This window comes from Pelophylax lessonae (assembly GCF_965119305.1).
Source record: "Pelophylax lessonae genome assembly, chromosome: 6".
Classification (NCBI taxonomy): Eukaryota; Metazoa; Chordata; class Amphibia; order Anura; family Ranidae; genus Pelophylax; species Pelophylax lessonae.
In genome coordinates this window covers 133,174,115-133,190,943 of record NC_138773.1, presented here as the reverse complement: position 1 = coordinate 133,190,943, position 16,829 = coordinate 133,174,115, and positions in this window count along the sequence as shown.

Here is a 16,829-nt window from a genome sequence, read left to right as displayed (position 1 = left end):
TCTGTCGATGGTTCGGCTGAAAGAAGGATCTCATATCTGAAGTGACCAAGACATCTTCAAACTGCCCTCTTCTTGCAGGCGCTGTTGGATTGCTACCCGCAACTGTCTCTCTGTGACTGGAAATTCCTCTGCCAGAGCACACAAAAGCAGAATGCAGCATTTCCCACAGCAAGGCCTGGAAGTGCTGCATTCTGACCGCCCTCTGTGATTGTGGTAACATTTCCGCCATTTTTTGTTTGTACGGGGGGTCTTAGTACGTTGCCACCCAGTACTGGTCCTTGGCCTTTATGCTTTTTATGCTTTATGCTTTTTATACGGGGGTCCCCCTTAAAACACTGGAGCACGAAGGCCCCTAAACTGGAAGCGGTGCAGTGGCTTGCTTCCAGCTCATCATCCAGGATAATGTCACCCTCGTTCTCCTCCCCCCATCCACGGATAACACCAGGGATTCATCCAACACTGCGACTTCCTCATCTTCCTGCTCCTCCACAGCTTGATCAATGACACGACGCAATGCACGCTCCAGAAAGAAGGCGTAAGATACAATGTCATTGATGGCGCCCTGGCCGTGACTGACCAGTTTGGTGATCTCATCGAATGGCCGCAGAAGTCTGCATGCTTCCCACATGAGCAGCCACTGGCGAGGTGAAAAAAACCCAAGCTCCCAGAACCTGTCCTGCCACAGAGTTCGTACAGGTAGTCGTTATTTGTTTTTTGTTAGTTGTGTCGCCGCTGAATGTCAGCAAGGCGAGCCATGGCTGTGTAAGGTCTTCTGAAATGGCCCAAGATTTTCCTGGCCTGCCCAAAGACGTCTTGGACCCCAGGGTATTTGGCAACAAATCGCTGCATGACCAAGTCCAGGACGTGTGCCATGCATGGCGCGTGTGTTATTTTGCCCTGTTTCAGCACGCTCAGCAGATTGGCACCGTTGTCGCACACCACTTTACCAACTGTCAAATTGAGTGGTGTCAGCCACTGATCTGCCTGTGAACGCAAAGCTGAAAGGAGTGCAGGACCAGTGTGGCTCTTGGCCTCCAGGCACAACAGACGTAGCACAGCATGGCAACGTCTCAGCTGGCATGTGGAATAGGTTCTGGGGATCTTGGGAGGCGCAGTGGAAGAGACGGTAGCAGCGGAAAAGGAGGAGTCAGCCAAGGAGGAGAGGGAGGATGGAGGAGGAGGAGGAGAAGAAGAGGCAGGCTTGCATGCAATCCGTGGTGGTACAACCAAATCTACACGGGTGCCACGGGTTACATGCTTGACGGCCGTCAGAAGGTTCACCCAGTGGGCAGTAAAAGTGATATACCTTCCCTGCCCGTGTTTGCTAGACCATGTGTCTGTGGTCAAATGTATCTTGGCACCAACACTGTGTGCCAGAGATATATTCACTTGCCGCTGAACATGGCCATACAGCTCTGGAATGCCCTTCTGCGAGAAATATTTCCTGCCTGGGACCTTCCATTGTGGTGTTCCAATGGCCACAAATTTATGAAAGGCCTCCGAGTCCACGAGTTTATATGGCAGTAGTTGGCGGGCTATCAGTTCCGACAAGCCAGCAGTCAAACGTTGGGCAAGAGGGTTATCCAGCGTCATCATTTTTTTCCGCTCCAACATTTGAGCCACAGAAGCCTGCCTTTTTCCAGAACAACGTGACGACGGCATGATGGAAGGTGGAGTGGAGGACTATTGTGAGGAGAGGGGAGAGAGGAGAAGGAGAAGAGGCTGGATGGTGAGAGCCTGGAGTGTGGCTTTGTGGGTTCTGACGCTCGGTGATGGGAGTTCAGGTGCCTTCTTAAGGCTGTTGTTCCTAGGTGAGTGTTGGGCTTACCGCGACTTATGCATTGGCTGCAAAGGCTGCAGATGGCAACACTGTTGTCAGCAAGGGACACATTGAAAAAAGCCCACACTGCGGAGCCATGTGCCGGCGTCCTGCGAGCGCCAGATGTGACTGTACATGGTTGATGGCTCGCTCCTGTTAACCGTACATTGTTACATAGTTAGTGAGGTTGAAAAAAGACATCCGTCCATCCAGTTCAACCTATGATGTGTGTGTGTGTGTTTGCTGTTAACCATACATTGTATACCCCTGTATGTTGTGGTCTCTAAGGTGCCCATCTAATAGTTTTTGAAACTATCAATGCTCCCTGCTGATACCACTGCTTGTGGAAGAGAATTCCACATCCTTACCGCTCTTACAGTGACGAACCCCTTACGTACTTTAAGGTTAAACCGCCTTTCCTCTAGTTTTAGTGAGTGGCCACGTGTCTTATTGTATTTCCTTTCTCTGAATAGTGATGTCGCGAACCTAAAATTTGCTGTTCGCGAACGGCGAACGCGAACATCGGCAAATGTTCGCGAACCGGCGAACCGGGCGAACCGCCATAGACTTCAATAGGCAGGCGAATTTTAAAAGCCCCAGGGACTCTTTCTTGCCACAATAGTGATGGAAAGTTGTTTCAAGGGGACTAACACCTGGACTGTGGCATGCCGGAGGGGGATCCATGGCAAAACTCCCATGGAAAATTACGTAGTTGATGCAGAGTCGGGTTTTATTCCATAAAGGGCATAAATCACCTAACATTCCTAAATTGTTTGGAATAACGTGCTTTAAAACATCCAGTGTGTGTATACGATCAGGTATGATGTTGTATCGATCAGGTAGTGTAAGGGTTACGCCCGCTTCACAGAGACAGACCAAACTCCCCGTTTAAAGCACCGCAAACAACCGCAAACAGACCAGAACCGACCAAAATGGGACAGGAATGGGACAGGAACTGGGCTTTAAGGGTTAGGGTTAGGTTTAGTGTTAGGGGCTAGGGTTAGGGTTACGGTGAGATACTTAGGGTTAGAGTTAGTAACCCTACCCCTACGCCTCTAACCCTAACCGTCTAACCCTAAGCACTAAAAATAACCCTAACCCTTGCCCTAACCCTAATCCTAGCCCTAACCCTAATTCTAATTTTTTTTCTGGTTCTGGACATGCTACAGAGCTGAAACTTCACAGGTACACTTTTTAGACCCCCAGACACTGAATCACACAAAAAAAGTTCTTAAAAATTGTCATTTTTTGATAGAAAGCCAATTATTGGAAAAATTAAAAAAAAATAAAAAAAATTATTTGGATTTAGCGTCTGGGGGGTCTAAAAAGTGTACCTGTGAAGTTTCAGCTCTGTAGCATGTCCAGAACCAGAAACAAATTAAGAATTAGGGTTAGGGCTAGGGTTAGGGTTAGGGCTAGGGTTAGGGTTAGGGTTAGGGCTAGGGTTAGGGTTAGGATTAGGGTTAGGGCTAGGGTTATTTTTATGGCTAGGCTTAGAGGGTTAGGGTTAAGGTTAGAGGGTTAGGGTTATGGTTAGAGGGTTAGGGTTAGGTTTAGTGTTAGGTCGATAGGGTTAGGGTTATGGTGAGATACTTAGGTTTAGAGTTAGTAACCCTACTCCTCTAACCCTAACCCTCTAACCCTAAGCACTAAAAATTACCCTAACCTTAGCCCTGACCCTAACCCTAGCCCTAGCCCTAACCCTAGCCCTAACCCTAATTCTAATTTTTTTCTGGTTCTGGACATGCTACAGAGCTGAAACTTCACAGGTGCACTTTTTAGACCCCCCCAGACAATAAATCCAAAGAATTTTTTTTTTTTTTTAAGTTTTTTTTAAATTTTTTCAATAATTGGCTTTCTATCAAAAATGACAATTTTGAAGAACTTTTTTTGTGTGTGATTTAGTGTCTGGGGGGGGGGGTCTAAAAAGTGTACCTGTGAAGTTTCAGCTCTGTAGCATATCCAGAACCAGAAAAAAAGATAATTTTTCAGTAGAGCAGGGATGGTGGGAACCCTCCTTTTTATAACTATATGATCTTTTTTTCTGGTTCTGGGCATGCTACAGGGCTGAAACTTTACACATTTTAGACCCCCCAGACACTAAATCCAAAGAATTTTTTTTTTTTTAAGTTTTTATTTGTTATTTTTTAATAATTGGCTCTCTATCAAAAATGACAATTTTTAAGAACTTTTTTTTTTGTGTGTGATTTAGTGTCTGGGGGGGGGTCTAAAAAGTGTACCTGTGAATTTTCAGCTCTGTAGCATATCCAGAACCAGAAAAAAAGATCATTTCTCAGTAGAGCAGGGATGGTGGGAACCCCTTTTACATCTATATGATCTTTTTTTTCTGGTTCTGGACATGCTACAGAGCTGAAACTTCACAGGTACGCTTTTTAGACCCCCCCCCCAGACACTAATCCAAAAAAAGTCATGCCTGCCACCATATATATCAGTGGTGGGTGGGCAGTGGCACTGCAGTGGGCACAGTACACTCTGTGGACCTGACAGTCACTGGCACCCAGGCAACTGCAATTATAAAAAAAATATATATATTTTTAATTTGCAAGTTGCTGTGCCACCATATATATATATCAGTGGTGGGCAGTGCACTGCAGTGGGTACAGTACACTCTGTGGACCTGACACAGCACTCACTGCAATTATGACAGAGGAAAAAAAAACATATTTTTTAAAATGCAAGGTACTGTGCCACCCAAAATGAGTGTGGTGTGCACACAGTACAGTCTGTGGTGGGTCTGCGGCCTCTCACACACAGCGGGCAGGTAACTGTATATACAATAGATATATATATATATATATATATATATATATATATATATAAAAAATACTCAAATACCAGCCCTCAAAAGGGCTTTTGGGGACAATATATATATATATATATATATATATATATATATATATATATATATATCACAGAACAAAAAAAAATTACACAAATACCAGCCCTCAAAAGGGCTTTTGGGGACAATAGATATATATATATATATATATCACAGAACAAAAAAATTACACAAATACCAGCCCTAAACAGGGCTTTTTGGGGACAATAGATAGATATATATATATATACAAAAAAACCCTCAAATACCAGCCCTAGGAAGGGCTTTTTGGGGTGCTGTCCTTACAGCAGGAGTGTACCAAGAACACTGGCTAACAACAAGACCGGGAACACTGACTAACTGTCCCTAGCTATAACAGCAGCAGCAGCAGCACTTTCCTTGCTCTCAGTAACACACTGCTTCAGAAATGATCTAAGATGGATGCTGCCCTTGCTTTTTTATAGGAGGTGGGAGGGTGTGGGAGGGAGGTATGCTGATTGGCCTGGAATGTGTCTGCTGACTGTGAGGTTCAGGGTCAAAGTTTGCCTCAATGATGATGTATAGGAGGCGGACCGAACATCGCATATGTTCGCCTGCAGCGGCGAACGCGAACATGCTAAGTTCGCCGGGAACTGTCCACCGGCGAACAGTTCGGTACATCACTATCTCTGAATAGTTTGTTCCTTATGCTAGGGTCGCCAGTACAGTATTTGTACATTGATATCATATCCCCCCTCAATCGTCTCATCTCCAGAGAGAATAAGTTCAGTGCTTGTAGTCTTTCCTCATAGCTGATGTCCTCCATTCCCCAAATTATTTTTGTTGCCCTTCTCTGGACTCTTTCCAGTTCCAGCACATCCTTCCTGAGGACCGGTACCCAGAACTGGATGGAATACTCCAGATGTGGCCGGACCAGAGTCTTGTAGAGTGGGAGAATAATCTCTTTATTTCTGGAGTGAATCCCCTTTTTTATGCATCCCAGTATTCTGTTGGCTTTGCTTGTAGCGGCTTGGCATTGCATGCCACTGCCAAGCCTGTTGTCTACCAGTACCCCCAGGTCCTTTTCCATCCTAGACTCACCCAGAGGTTCCCCCCCTAGTGAGTAGCTTGCTTTTTTGGTTTCTGGCACCCAAGTGCATTAATTTACATTTTTCAACATTAAACCTCATCTGCCATGTAGTTGCCCACCCCATTATTTTGTTCAGGTCCGCTTGTAAGGTTTCCACATCCTGCATAGAAGATATTGGCATGCCTAGTTTAGTATCATCTGCAAATACTGAGATTGTACTAGATATCCCCTCCTCTAGATCATTTATGAATAAATTAAACAGGATTGGTCCCAGGACAGAACCCTGGGGGACCCCACTTTCCACACCCGCCCAATCTGAGTACTCCCCATTAATCACCACCCTCTGGACTCTCCCCTGGAGCCAGTTCTCTATCCAGGTACTCACCTTATGGTCCATACCTACCTTCCTTAGTTTGTACATTAAGCGTTTGTGGGGAACGGTGTCAAAGGCCTTTGCAAAGTCCAGATCCACAGGCTTTCCTTTATCTAGGTGGCAGCTCACTTCATCGTAGAAGGTTAAAAGATTGGTTTGGCAAGAACGATTTTTCGTGAATCCATGCTGATTACTACTAATAATACCATTTTCATTACTTAAGTCTTGTATGTGGTCCCTTAACATCCTCTCCAAAATTTTGCAGACTACAGATGTTAGGCTGACCGGCCTATAGTTACCCGGGATATATCTCGGCCCCTTTTTAAATATTGGTACCACGTTGGCTTTTTTCCAATCAGCTGGCGCCATACCCGTCTGTAAACTATCCTTAATGATCAAGAATAATGGTCTGGCAATCACCTGGCTGAGCTCTTTAAGAACCCTCGGGCGCAAGCCATCCGGTCCCGGTGATTTATTTATGTTAAGTTTCTCTAGTTTAGTTCTAAGTCTATCTTCTGTTAGCCATGGTGGCACTTCCTGAGGTGTGTTGTTTAGTTTGGCCTTACAAGCTGAGTTAGTGTAGCCCCCTGATTCTTTTGGGAAGACTGAAGAGAAAAGTATAACAAAACACAGGACAGACAAAGACAAAACAGACAGAGAGACAAAGACAGTTGGGACTTTAAATGAGGCGGTGCCTGCCCAGGGCTAGCCGCCTCCATCCCTGTTCATTGTATAAGGGGGGGGAAGGGGAATATGAAGGATAAAGTGGGGGATAAAAAGGATATTGCAGGGGATCGGCATGTTGGTAGAATATATATAATATGTGGTATGAATTATATTGCCGATGCCCTATATAGGTATTATAAAGCCGATGCCCTATATAGGTATTAATGAGGTAAAACGGGAAAAGGGCAGTGGTGGGATTCAGCCGGTTCGCACCGGTTCCATAGCACCGGTTGCTAACTTTCTGCAAGTTCGCAGAACCGGCTGAATCCCTCTGCGCGTCTGAGGAAGCGCAGGACAATTGAATGTCCCGCGCTCGGACAGACGTGGCGGCCGGGGGGCGGAGCAGTGCGCTCCTCCCCGCCCATTCTGTGACAATAGCGAATGAGAATTAGCTATTGTCACATGATCCTCCTCCTGGCCAATCAGGGAGCGGGTCCTCCCGCTTCCTGATTGGCTGAAAGGCAAACACCGTGCCATTGGACGAGGAGGAGGCGCCGCGGGAGGACTCGGAGACTCGGGGAGCCGACTGCGAGACCGTCCAAGTGCATGGGTCTCGCGGGGGGGGGGATCGCTGGCACTCTGCAATTTGGGGCAATGTTGTGGCTGGCACTCTGCAATTGGGGGCAATACTCTGGCTGGCGCTCTGCAATTTGGGGCAATGCTGTGGCTGGCGCTCTGCAATTGGGGGCAATGTTGTGGCTGGCGCTCTGCAATTGGGGGCAATGTTGTGGCTGGCACTCTGCAATTGGGGGCAATGTTGTGGCTGGCACTCTGCAATTGGGGGCAATGTTGTGGCTGGCACTCTGCAATTTGGGGCAATGCTGTGGCTGGCGCTCTGCAATTGGGGGCAATACTCTGGCTGGCGCTCTGCAATTGGGGGCAATACTCTGGCTGGCGCTCTGCAATTGGGGGCAATGTTGTGGCTGGCACTCTGCAATTGGGGGCAATGCTGTGGCTGGCACTCTGCAATTGGGGGCAATGTTGTGGCTGGCGCTCTGCAATTGGGGGCAATACTCTGGCTGGCGCTCTGTAATTTGGGGCAATGCTGTGGCTGGCACTCTGCAATTGGGGGCAATGCTGTGGCTGGCGCTCTGCAATTGGGGGCAATGTTGTGGCTGGCGCTCTGCAATTGGGGGCAATGTTGTGGCTGGCACTCTGCAATTGGGGGCAATGTTGTGGCTGGCACTCTGCAATTGGGGGCAATGTTGTGGCTGGCGCTCTGCAATTGGGGGCAATACTCTGGCTGGCGCTCTGCAATTGGGGGCAATACTCTGGCTGGCGCTCTGCAATTTGGGGCAATGCTGTGGCTGGCACTCTGCAATTGGGGGCAATGTTGTGGCTGGCGCTCTGCAATTGGGGGCAATGTTGTGGCTGGCACTCTGCAATTGGGGGCAATGTTGTGGCTGGCACTCTGCAATTGTGGGCAATGTTGTGGCTGGCACTCTGCAATTTGGGGCAATGCTGTGGCTGGCGCTCTGCAATTGGGGGCAATACTCTGGCTGGCGCTCTGCAATTGGGGGCAATACTCTGGCTGGCGCTCTGCAATTGGGGGCAATGTTGTGGCTGGCACTCTGCAATTGGGGGCAATGCTGTGGCTGGCACTCTGCAATTGGGGGCAATGTTGTGGCTGGCGCTCTGCAATTGGGGGCAATACTCTGGCTGGCGCTCTGCAATTTGGGGCAATGCTGTGGCTGGCACTCTGCAATTGGGGGCAATGCTGTGGCTGGCGCTCTGCAATTGGGGGCAATGTTGTGGCTGGCGCTCTGCAATTGGGGGCAATGTTGTGGCTGGCGCTCTGCAATTGGGGGCAATACTCTGGCTGGCGCTCTGCAATTGGGGGCAATACTCTGGCTGGCGCTCTGCAATTGGGGGCAATACTCTGGCTGGCGCTCTGCAATTTGGGGCAATACTCTGGCTGGCACTCTGCAATTGGGGGCAATACTCTGGCTGGCACTCTGCAATTGGGGGCAATGTTGTGGCTGGCGCTCTGCAATTTGGGGCAATGTTGTGGCTGGCACTCTGCAATTTGGGGCAATGCTGTGGCTGGCGCTCTGCAATTGGGGGCAATGCTGTGGCTGGCGCTCTGCAATTTGGGGCAATGCTGGGGCTGGCACTCTGCAATTGGGGGCAATGCTGTGGCTGGCGCTCTGCAATTGGGGGCAATACTCTGGCTGGCACTCTGCAATCATTAGGGGCAATGCTGTGGCTGGCACTCTGCAATCATTGGGGGCAATGCTGTGGCTGGCACTCTGCAATCATTGGGGGCAATGCTGTGGTCACTGTGCATTGAAAGGGGGGCACGCTGGTCTCTCTGCATTGAAAGGGGGGCACGCTGGTCACTGTGCATTGAAAGGGGGGCACGCAGCGCTGGTCACTGTGCATTAAAAGGGGGCATGCTGGTCACTGGTCATTGAAAGGGGGCACGCTGGTCTCTCTGCATTAAAAGGGGGGCACGCTGGTCACTGTGCATTAAAGGGGGCATGTACACTGGTCACTGCATTGAAAGGGGCACGCTGGTCTCTCTGCATTGAAAGGGGGGCACGCTGGTCACTGTGCATTAAAGGGGGCATGTACACTGGTCACTGCATTGAAAGGGGGCACGCTGGTCTCTCTGCATTGAAAGGGGGCACTCTGGTCACTGTGCATTGAAGGGGGCATGTACACTGGTCACTGTGCATTGAAAGGGGGCACGCTGGTCACTGTGCATTGAAAGGGGGCACGCTGGTCTCTCTGCATTGAAAGGGGGGCACGCTGGTCTCTCTGCATTGAAAGGGGGCACGCTGGTCATTCTGCTGGGAAAGTCGGAACTGGTTACTAAAATTTTTGAATCCCACCACTGGAAAAGGGGGGACAAAAGCGGGACTTTAAATGAGGTGTGCGGAGTCGGTGGTCACAATAAAGAATGCAATTTTATAAAGATAAAGGTTTTAATGTATGTCATGAGGAAATAGCATATATGGCATAAACACATTGATACAGATGACATCAACAATACATGTGTGAAATGGCACAATCCCAATGTAATAAAAGGCATCGTAAATACCAAATCATAACTCAAGAAATGCACAATGAGAAAAATAGATCATTGATAAAAACATTAAAACAGGTAACATGTTAATATTGGTAAGGAGTGCATCCATATTAGACTCGACGCGTTTCGTGGATACATTCCACTTGTCAGGAGCCAAGTGCACCCCAAATCATAATTTCAAGGGAAGGTCATTTCATACAAGATGTTGTAGATGGGTGCTCCCAAGGGGTCAGAGAAGTCTGTTACGGGAGCTGTAGGAGCCCAGACTGGGGACAAAGGCACACCACACAGGCATTCTATGATGTCATGAAGGTGACAAAAGTGTTTGGGAGGTGATATCAAGATGTTGATCTCCAAGGATATCTATGGGTAAGGATGTTCGATTAATATAAAGAAAATTTTTCACTGTGACTACAGTGACAGGTAGGGAATAATAAAGTTGATATAAAGGGTAAATCTAGAGGTAAGTATAAATACCTAGATGAATTAAATTCAATTAATCGAGGGAGATAAGCTGGATCATCTGAAAAACTTCAGGATTGCTGAAAAAGGAGAAAACTAATTGGTAAAAATATAATATTATATTTTTACCAATTAGTTTTCTCCTTTTTCAGCAATCCTGAAGTTTTTCAGATGATCCAGCTTATCTCCCTCGATTAATTGAATTTAATTCATCTAGGTATTTATACTTACCTCTAGATTTACCCTTTATATCAACTTTATTATTCCCTACCTGTCACTGTAGTCACAGTGAAAAATTTTCTTTATATTAATCGAACATCCTTACCCATAGATATCCTTGGAGATCAACATCTTGATATCACCTCCCAAACACTTTTGTCACCTTCATGACATCGTAGAATGCCTGTGTGGTGTGCCTTTGTCCCCAGTCTGGGCTCCTACAGCTCCCGGAACAGACTTCTCTGACCCCTTGGGAGCACCCATCTACAACATCTTGTATGAAATGACCTTCCCTTGAAATTATGATTTGGGGTGCACTTGGCTCCTGACGAGTGGAATGTATCCACGAAACGCGTCGAGTCTAATATGGATGCACTCCTTACCAATATTAACATGTTACCTGTTTTAATGTTTTTATCAATGATCTATTTTTCTCATTGTGCATTTCTTGAGTTATGATTTGGTATTGACGATGCCTTTTATTACATTGGGATTGTGCCATTTCACACATGTATTGTTGATGTCATCTGTATCAATGTGTTTATGCCATATATGCTATTTCCTCATGACATGCATTAAAACCTTTATCTTTATAAAATTGCATTCTTTATTGTGACCACCGACTCCGCACACCTCATTTAAAGTCCCGCTTTTGTCCCCCCTTTTCCCGTTTTACCTCATTAATACCTATATAGGGCATCGGCTTTTCTATAAACTATTTTACATTGATGCTATGTCATGTACTTTTATTTTATATATAATTCATACCACATATTATATATATTCTACCAACATGCCGATCCCCTGCAATATCCTTTTTATCCCCCACTTTATCCTTCATATTCCCCTTCCCCCCTTAAGACTGAAGAGAAGAAATTATTTAACACTTCCGCCTTTTCTCTGTCCTCAGTGGCCATATTTCCTTTGTCATCTTTTATGGGGCCAATGTGTTCTGGCCTCGCTTTCTTACTGTTTATATACTTAAAGAATTTCTTGGGGTTCTTTTTACTCTCCTCCGCTATATGTCTCTCGTGTTCTATTTTAGCCGCCCTGATTTCGTCTTTACATTTCTTATTGCACTCTTTGTAATGCTTGAATGCTGCCAATGACCCCTCAGTCTTGTATTTTTTGAAGGCCTTTTCTTTAGCACTAATATGGATTTTTTTGTTGGAATTTAGCCCTCCAGGGTTTAGTTTAGCTCTTTTAAATTTATTTCCCTTTGGAATGCACTGGCCAATCCCCTTGTTAAGTATGCTCTTGAAGCACTCCCATTTTTCTTCCGTGTTCTTTGTTCCCAGGGTTCTATCCCATTTGATATTTTCTAGCAGCGAACGCAGTTTTGGGAAATTGGCTCTTTTGAAATTCAGTGTCCTTATATTACCCTTGTGTTTCCTATTACTGTAATTAATACTGAAACTTATTGACCTATGGTCACTGTTTCCTAAGTTGCCCCGTATTTCTATATCCGTGAGCAGGTCTGTGTTGTTGGTAATCAGTAGGTCACGTACCGCATTGTTTCTTGTCGGTGCATTCACCATCTGACCCATGAAATTGTCCTGCAAAACATTTAGGAACTGCCGAGCCTTGGCTGAGTGTGCGGTTCCTTCTGTCCAGTCTATATCTGGATAATTAAAGTCCCACATTATAATGACATTTCCCATCCTTGCTGCCAATCCTATCTGTAAAATGAGGTCCACCTCCCCCTCCTCCCTCTGGTTGGGGGGCCTATAGCATACGCCCAATATTACCTTCCCCACCGTGCCTTCCCTTTGAAGCTCTACCCATAGGGATTCTGCCTCGTCCATAGCTCCATTATTAATATCATCCCTCATATTTACCTATACACTGTTCTTAATATACAGACATACCCCTCCCCCTTTTTTACCTTCTCTATCTCTGCGATAAAGGGAATAACCCTGAATGGTCGCCATCCAGTCATGAGAGCTGTCAAACCAAGTCTCTGTTATCCCCACAAAATCTAAGTCTGGCATTGGTATACAAACCTCTTAATTTTGACCGGATACATATATCCTCATTTGATGTTTTTAGGCTGCTCTCTTGATTTTTCCCCATACCCACCCTGGGTTTAGGAGCTTCCGAACACCCTACCGCTAATGCCCCCATTTGTGCCCTCTGAATCTTGCTTTCCACCGGCTAATTCTACATCTGTACCCTCCCCCCCGTCACCTAGTTTAAAAGCCCCTCTAACTTTTCGGCCATCTTCTCACCCAGTACGGCTGCACCCTCCCCTTTTAGGTGCAATTTAGGTGCATTTAGGTGCAATTTTCCATCCCAGAAGTGAGTAGGAGGAGGAGCGGAAGCCTTTGCCGGAAGCCGGAAGCTGCGGGGTGATCGGTGCACAGCGAGGGAGCTGTGTGTGTGAGAGGAGGAGGAGCCGCGAGCCGCACGTGCGGGGGAAGCCACAAGCCGCACGTGCGGGGGAAGCCGCACCAGGGAGCCGGGGGCCAGGTGAAGGAGCCTCAGAAGGTGACCGACCAACAGGGAGACAGAGCGGGGACGAAGCAGCGGCGGCGGGGGGGACCGAGAGCGTGCAACAGGGAGACAGAGCAGCAGCAGATACGTAAGGTAACAACTTACATAGTTACATAGTTAGTGAGGTTAAAAAAAGACATCAGTCCATCCAGTTCAACCTATGATGTGTGTGTGTGTTTTCTGTTAACCGTACATTGTATACCCCTGTATGTTGTGGTCTTTAAGGTGTCCATCTAATAGTTTTTTGAAACTATCAATGCTCCCTGCTGATACGACTGCTTGTGTAAGAGAATTCCACATTCTTACCGCTCTTACAGTGAAGAACCCCTTACGCACTTTAAGGTTAAACCGCCTTTCCTCTAGTTTTAGTGAGTGGCCACGTGTCTTATTGTATCTCCTTTCACTGAATAGTTTTTTCCTTATGCTCGGGTCACCAGTACAGTATTTGTACATTGATATCATATCCCCCCTCAATCGTCTCTTCTCCAGAGAGAATAAGTTCAGTGCTTGTAGTCTTTCCTCATAGTTGATGTCCTCCATTCCCCTAATTATTTTTGTTGCCCTTCTCTGGACTTTCTCCAGTTCCAGCACATCCTTCCTGAGGACCGGTGCCCAGAACTGGACAGCCTACTCCAGATGTGGCCGGACCAGAGTCTTGTAGAGAGGGAGAATAATCTCTTTATTTCTGGAGTGAATCCCCTTTTTTATACATCCCAGTATTCTGTTGGCTTTGCTTGCGGCGGCTTGGCATTGCATGCCACTGCCAAGCTTGTTGTCTACCAGTACCCCCAAGTCCTTTTCCATCCTAGACTCACCCAGAGGTTCCCCCCCTAGTGAGTAGCTTGCTTTCTGGTTTCTGGCCCCCAAGTGCATTACTTTACATTTTTCAACATTAAACCTCATCTGCCATGTAGTTGCCCATCCCGTTATTTTGTTCAGGTCCGCTTGCAAGGTTTCCACATCCTGCATAGAAGATATTGGCATGCCTAGTTTAGTATCATCTGCAAATACTGAGATTGTACTAGATATCCCCTCCTCTAGATCATTTATGAATAAATTAAACAGGATTGGTTCAGGGACAGAACCCAACAACTGATCAGCTGGTAGGGGGGTGGGGCTGGTGGGGGGACTAAAAGTACAACACTACAAGCAATACAGGTTACTAAGGGGCTACTATAGACTGAGAGGGGTAGCTGTGGTACGATCTGCACTGAGCTGATCTATCTGCTTAAAACTACTCTGCGACTGCTCTGCGACTGACTGACTGCTCTGCGACTGACTGACTGCTCTGTGACTGACCGACTGTGCCGCGACTGACTGATTGTGCTGTGACTGACTGACTGCTCTGTGACTGACTGACTGCTCTGCGACTGACTGACTGTGCTGCGACTAACTGACTGCGCTGTGGCTGACTGCTCTGCGACTGTCTGACTGTGCTCTGCGACTGTCTGACTGTGCTCTGTGACTGTCTGACTGCTCTGCGACTGTCTGACTGTGCTCTGCGACTGACTGACAGTGCTCTGTGACCGACGGACTGGTGAAGATCTTTGGACTGGTGAGTATCCTTGCGCGACTGGGAGTATCCTTGCGACTGGTGAGTATCTTTGCGACTGGTGAGTATCTTACGACTGGTGAGTATCTTTGCGACAGGTGAGTATCTTTGCGACAGGTGAGTATCCTTGCGACTGGTGAGTATCCTTGCCACTGGTGAGTATCTTTGTGACTGGTGAGTATCTTTGCAACTGGTGAGTATCTTGCGACTGGTGAGTATCTTTGCGACTGGTGAGGATCCTTGCGACTGGTGAGTATCTTTGCAACTGGTAAGTATCTTTGCGACTGGTGAGTATTTTTGCGACTGGTGAGTATCTTTGCGACTGGTGAGTATCTTTGCGACTGGTTAGTATCTTCGCGACAGGTGAGTATCTTAGTGACTGGTTAGTATATTAGCGACTGGTGAGTACCCCAGGTTTAGTACCAGGGGATGCATAGATAGTGTAGGTAAGGAATAGCAGGTCGTTAATATTATCCCCATAGAGTAGTGAGTTATAATGTCCGACAGTATTGCGGATGCCACTCAGTCCACTTAGTACATGAGGATGACATAGACCTTGTGGGAATAACAGAGACTTGGTTCGACCCCTCACATGACTGGCTGCCCAATATCCAAGGGTATTCGGTGTACCGGAAGGACAGGGTAGGAAAAAGAGGGGGAGGGGTATGTCTCTATGTCAAGAACAATATAAAGGTGATAGAAAGGAGTGACATTACGGATGGGATGAGCATGGATTTAGAATCTGTGTGGGTTGAACTCCATAGGGAAGGAGAAAAGGGAAAAGTAATTGTGGGGGTTTGCTATAGGCCACCTAACCAAGGGAAGGAGGTAGAGCTGGAATTTTTAGCACTAATGGGTAAAGTGGCAAAATTGGGATCAGTCATCATATTGGGGGACTTCAATTATCCCGACATTGACTGGGATGAGGGGATTACACACTCACAGAAGGCCCGTCTATTCACAGAAACCTTACAGGACAGCTACATGTCACAGTTGGTGGATTCCCCTACCAGAGAAAATGCAGTCCTGGATCTATTGATCAATAATGACCTAATGACCCAGACATAATCTCGGAGGTAGGAGTCCAGGACAACCTGGGCTCTAGCGATCACAGGATGATCACATTTAGTATAAATAACAATATAACAAGGCAAGTGGGGAACATAAGAACCCTAAATTTCAGAAGGGCAAACTTTCCAAAATTGTACTCATTGATGGAAAGGGTTAACTGGGACCAAACCTTGGGATCACTGACCACAGAGGAAAAATGGGAATGCTTTAGGAACATATTAAGCAAATGCATCTTGCAGTGCATTCCTATGGGAAATAAATTTAGAAGAGACAAAGCCAAACCTGGCTGGCTAAACCGTAGCGTTAAAAAACATATTAGGGGAAATAAATTGGCCTTCAGGAAATATAAATCAGAGGGCACAGTATCGGCTTTCGAGCAATACAAGGAGGCAAATAAGAAAAGTAAACAAGAAATCAAGATGGCTAAAATCAACTTTGAGAGACAAATAGCGGAGGATAGTAAAAAAAACCCAAAGAAATTATTTAAATATATCAACAGCAAAAAAACTAGGGCAGAGCATATTGCACACATAATTAACAATGATGGGAGGATGGCTACAGAGGACACTGAAAAAGCAACCGTGCTGAATGCTTTTTTCTCGTCAGTTTTTACACAGGAAAAGGAGGGGTACACTGACCATGACTGTATGGTTAGTAGTAATACACAGGACTTGCCACTATGGCTAACAGAGGGTGAAATCAGGGAAAGACTGGATAAATTTAACACAAACAAATCACCAGGCCCAGATGGTTTACATCCGAGAGTACTCAAGGAACTCAGTAAGGTTATATCCAGACCACTGTTCCTGATCTTTGCTGACAGTATTACGACAGGAGATGTACCAGGGGATTGGAGGAAGGCTAACGTGATTCCGATATTCAAAAAGGGCCAGAGGCATATCCTGGGAAATTATAGGCCTGTCAGTTTGACATCAATAATATGTAAACTTCTGGAGGGGATGATAAGGGACTATATCGTAGAGTATGCTAAAGACAACAATATCATCAGCAGTAATCAGCACAGGTTTATAAATGATGGGCGTTCTTGTCAAACCAATCTCTTAGCATTCTACGAGGAGGTGAGCTGTGAGCTAGATAGGGGCAGACCAGTGGATGTGGTGTACTTGTATTTTGCTAAGGCGTTTGATACAGTTCCCCACAAGCGCTTAATTTAT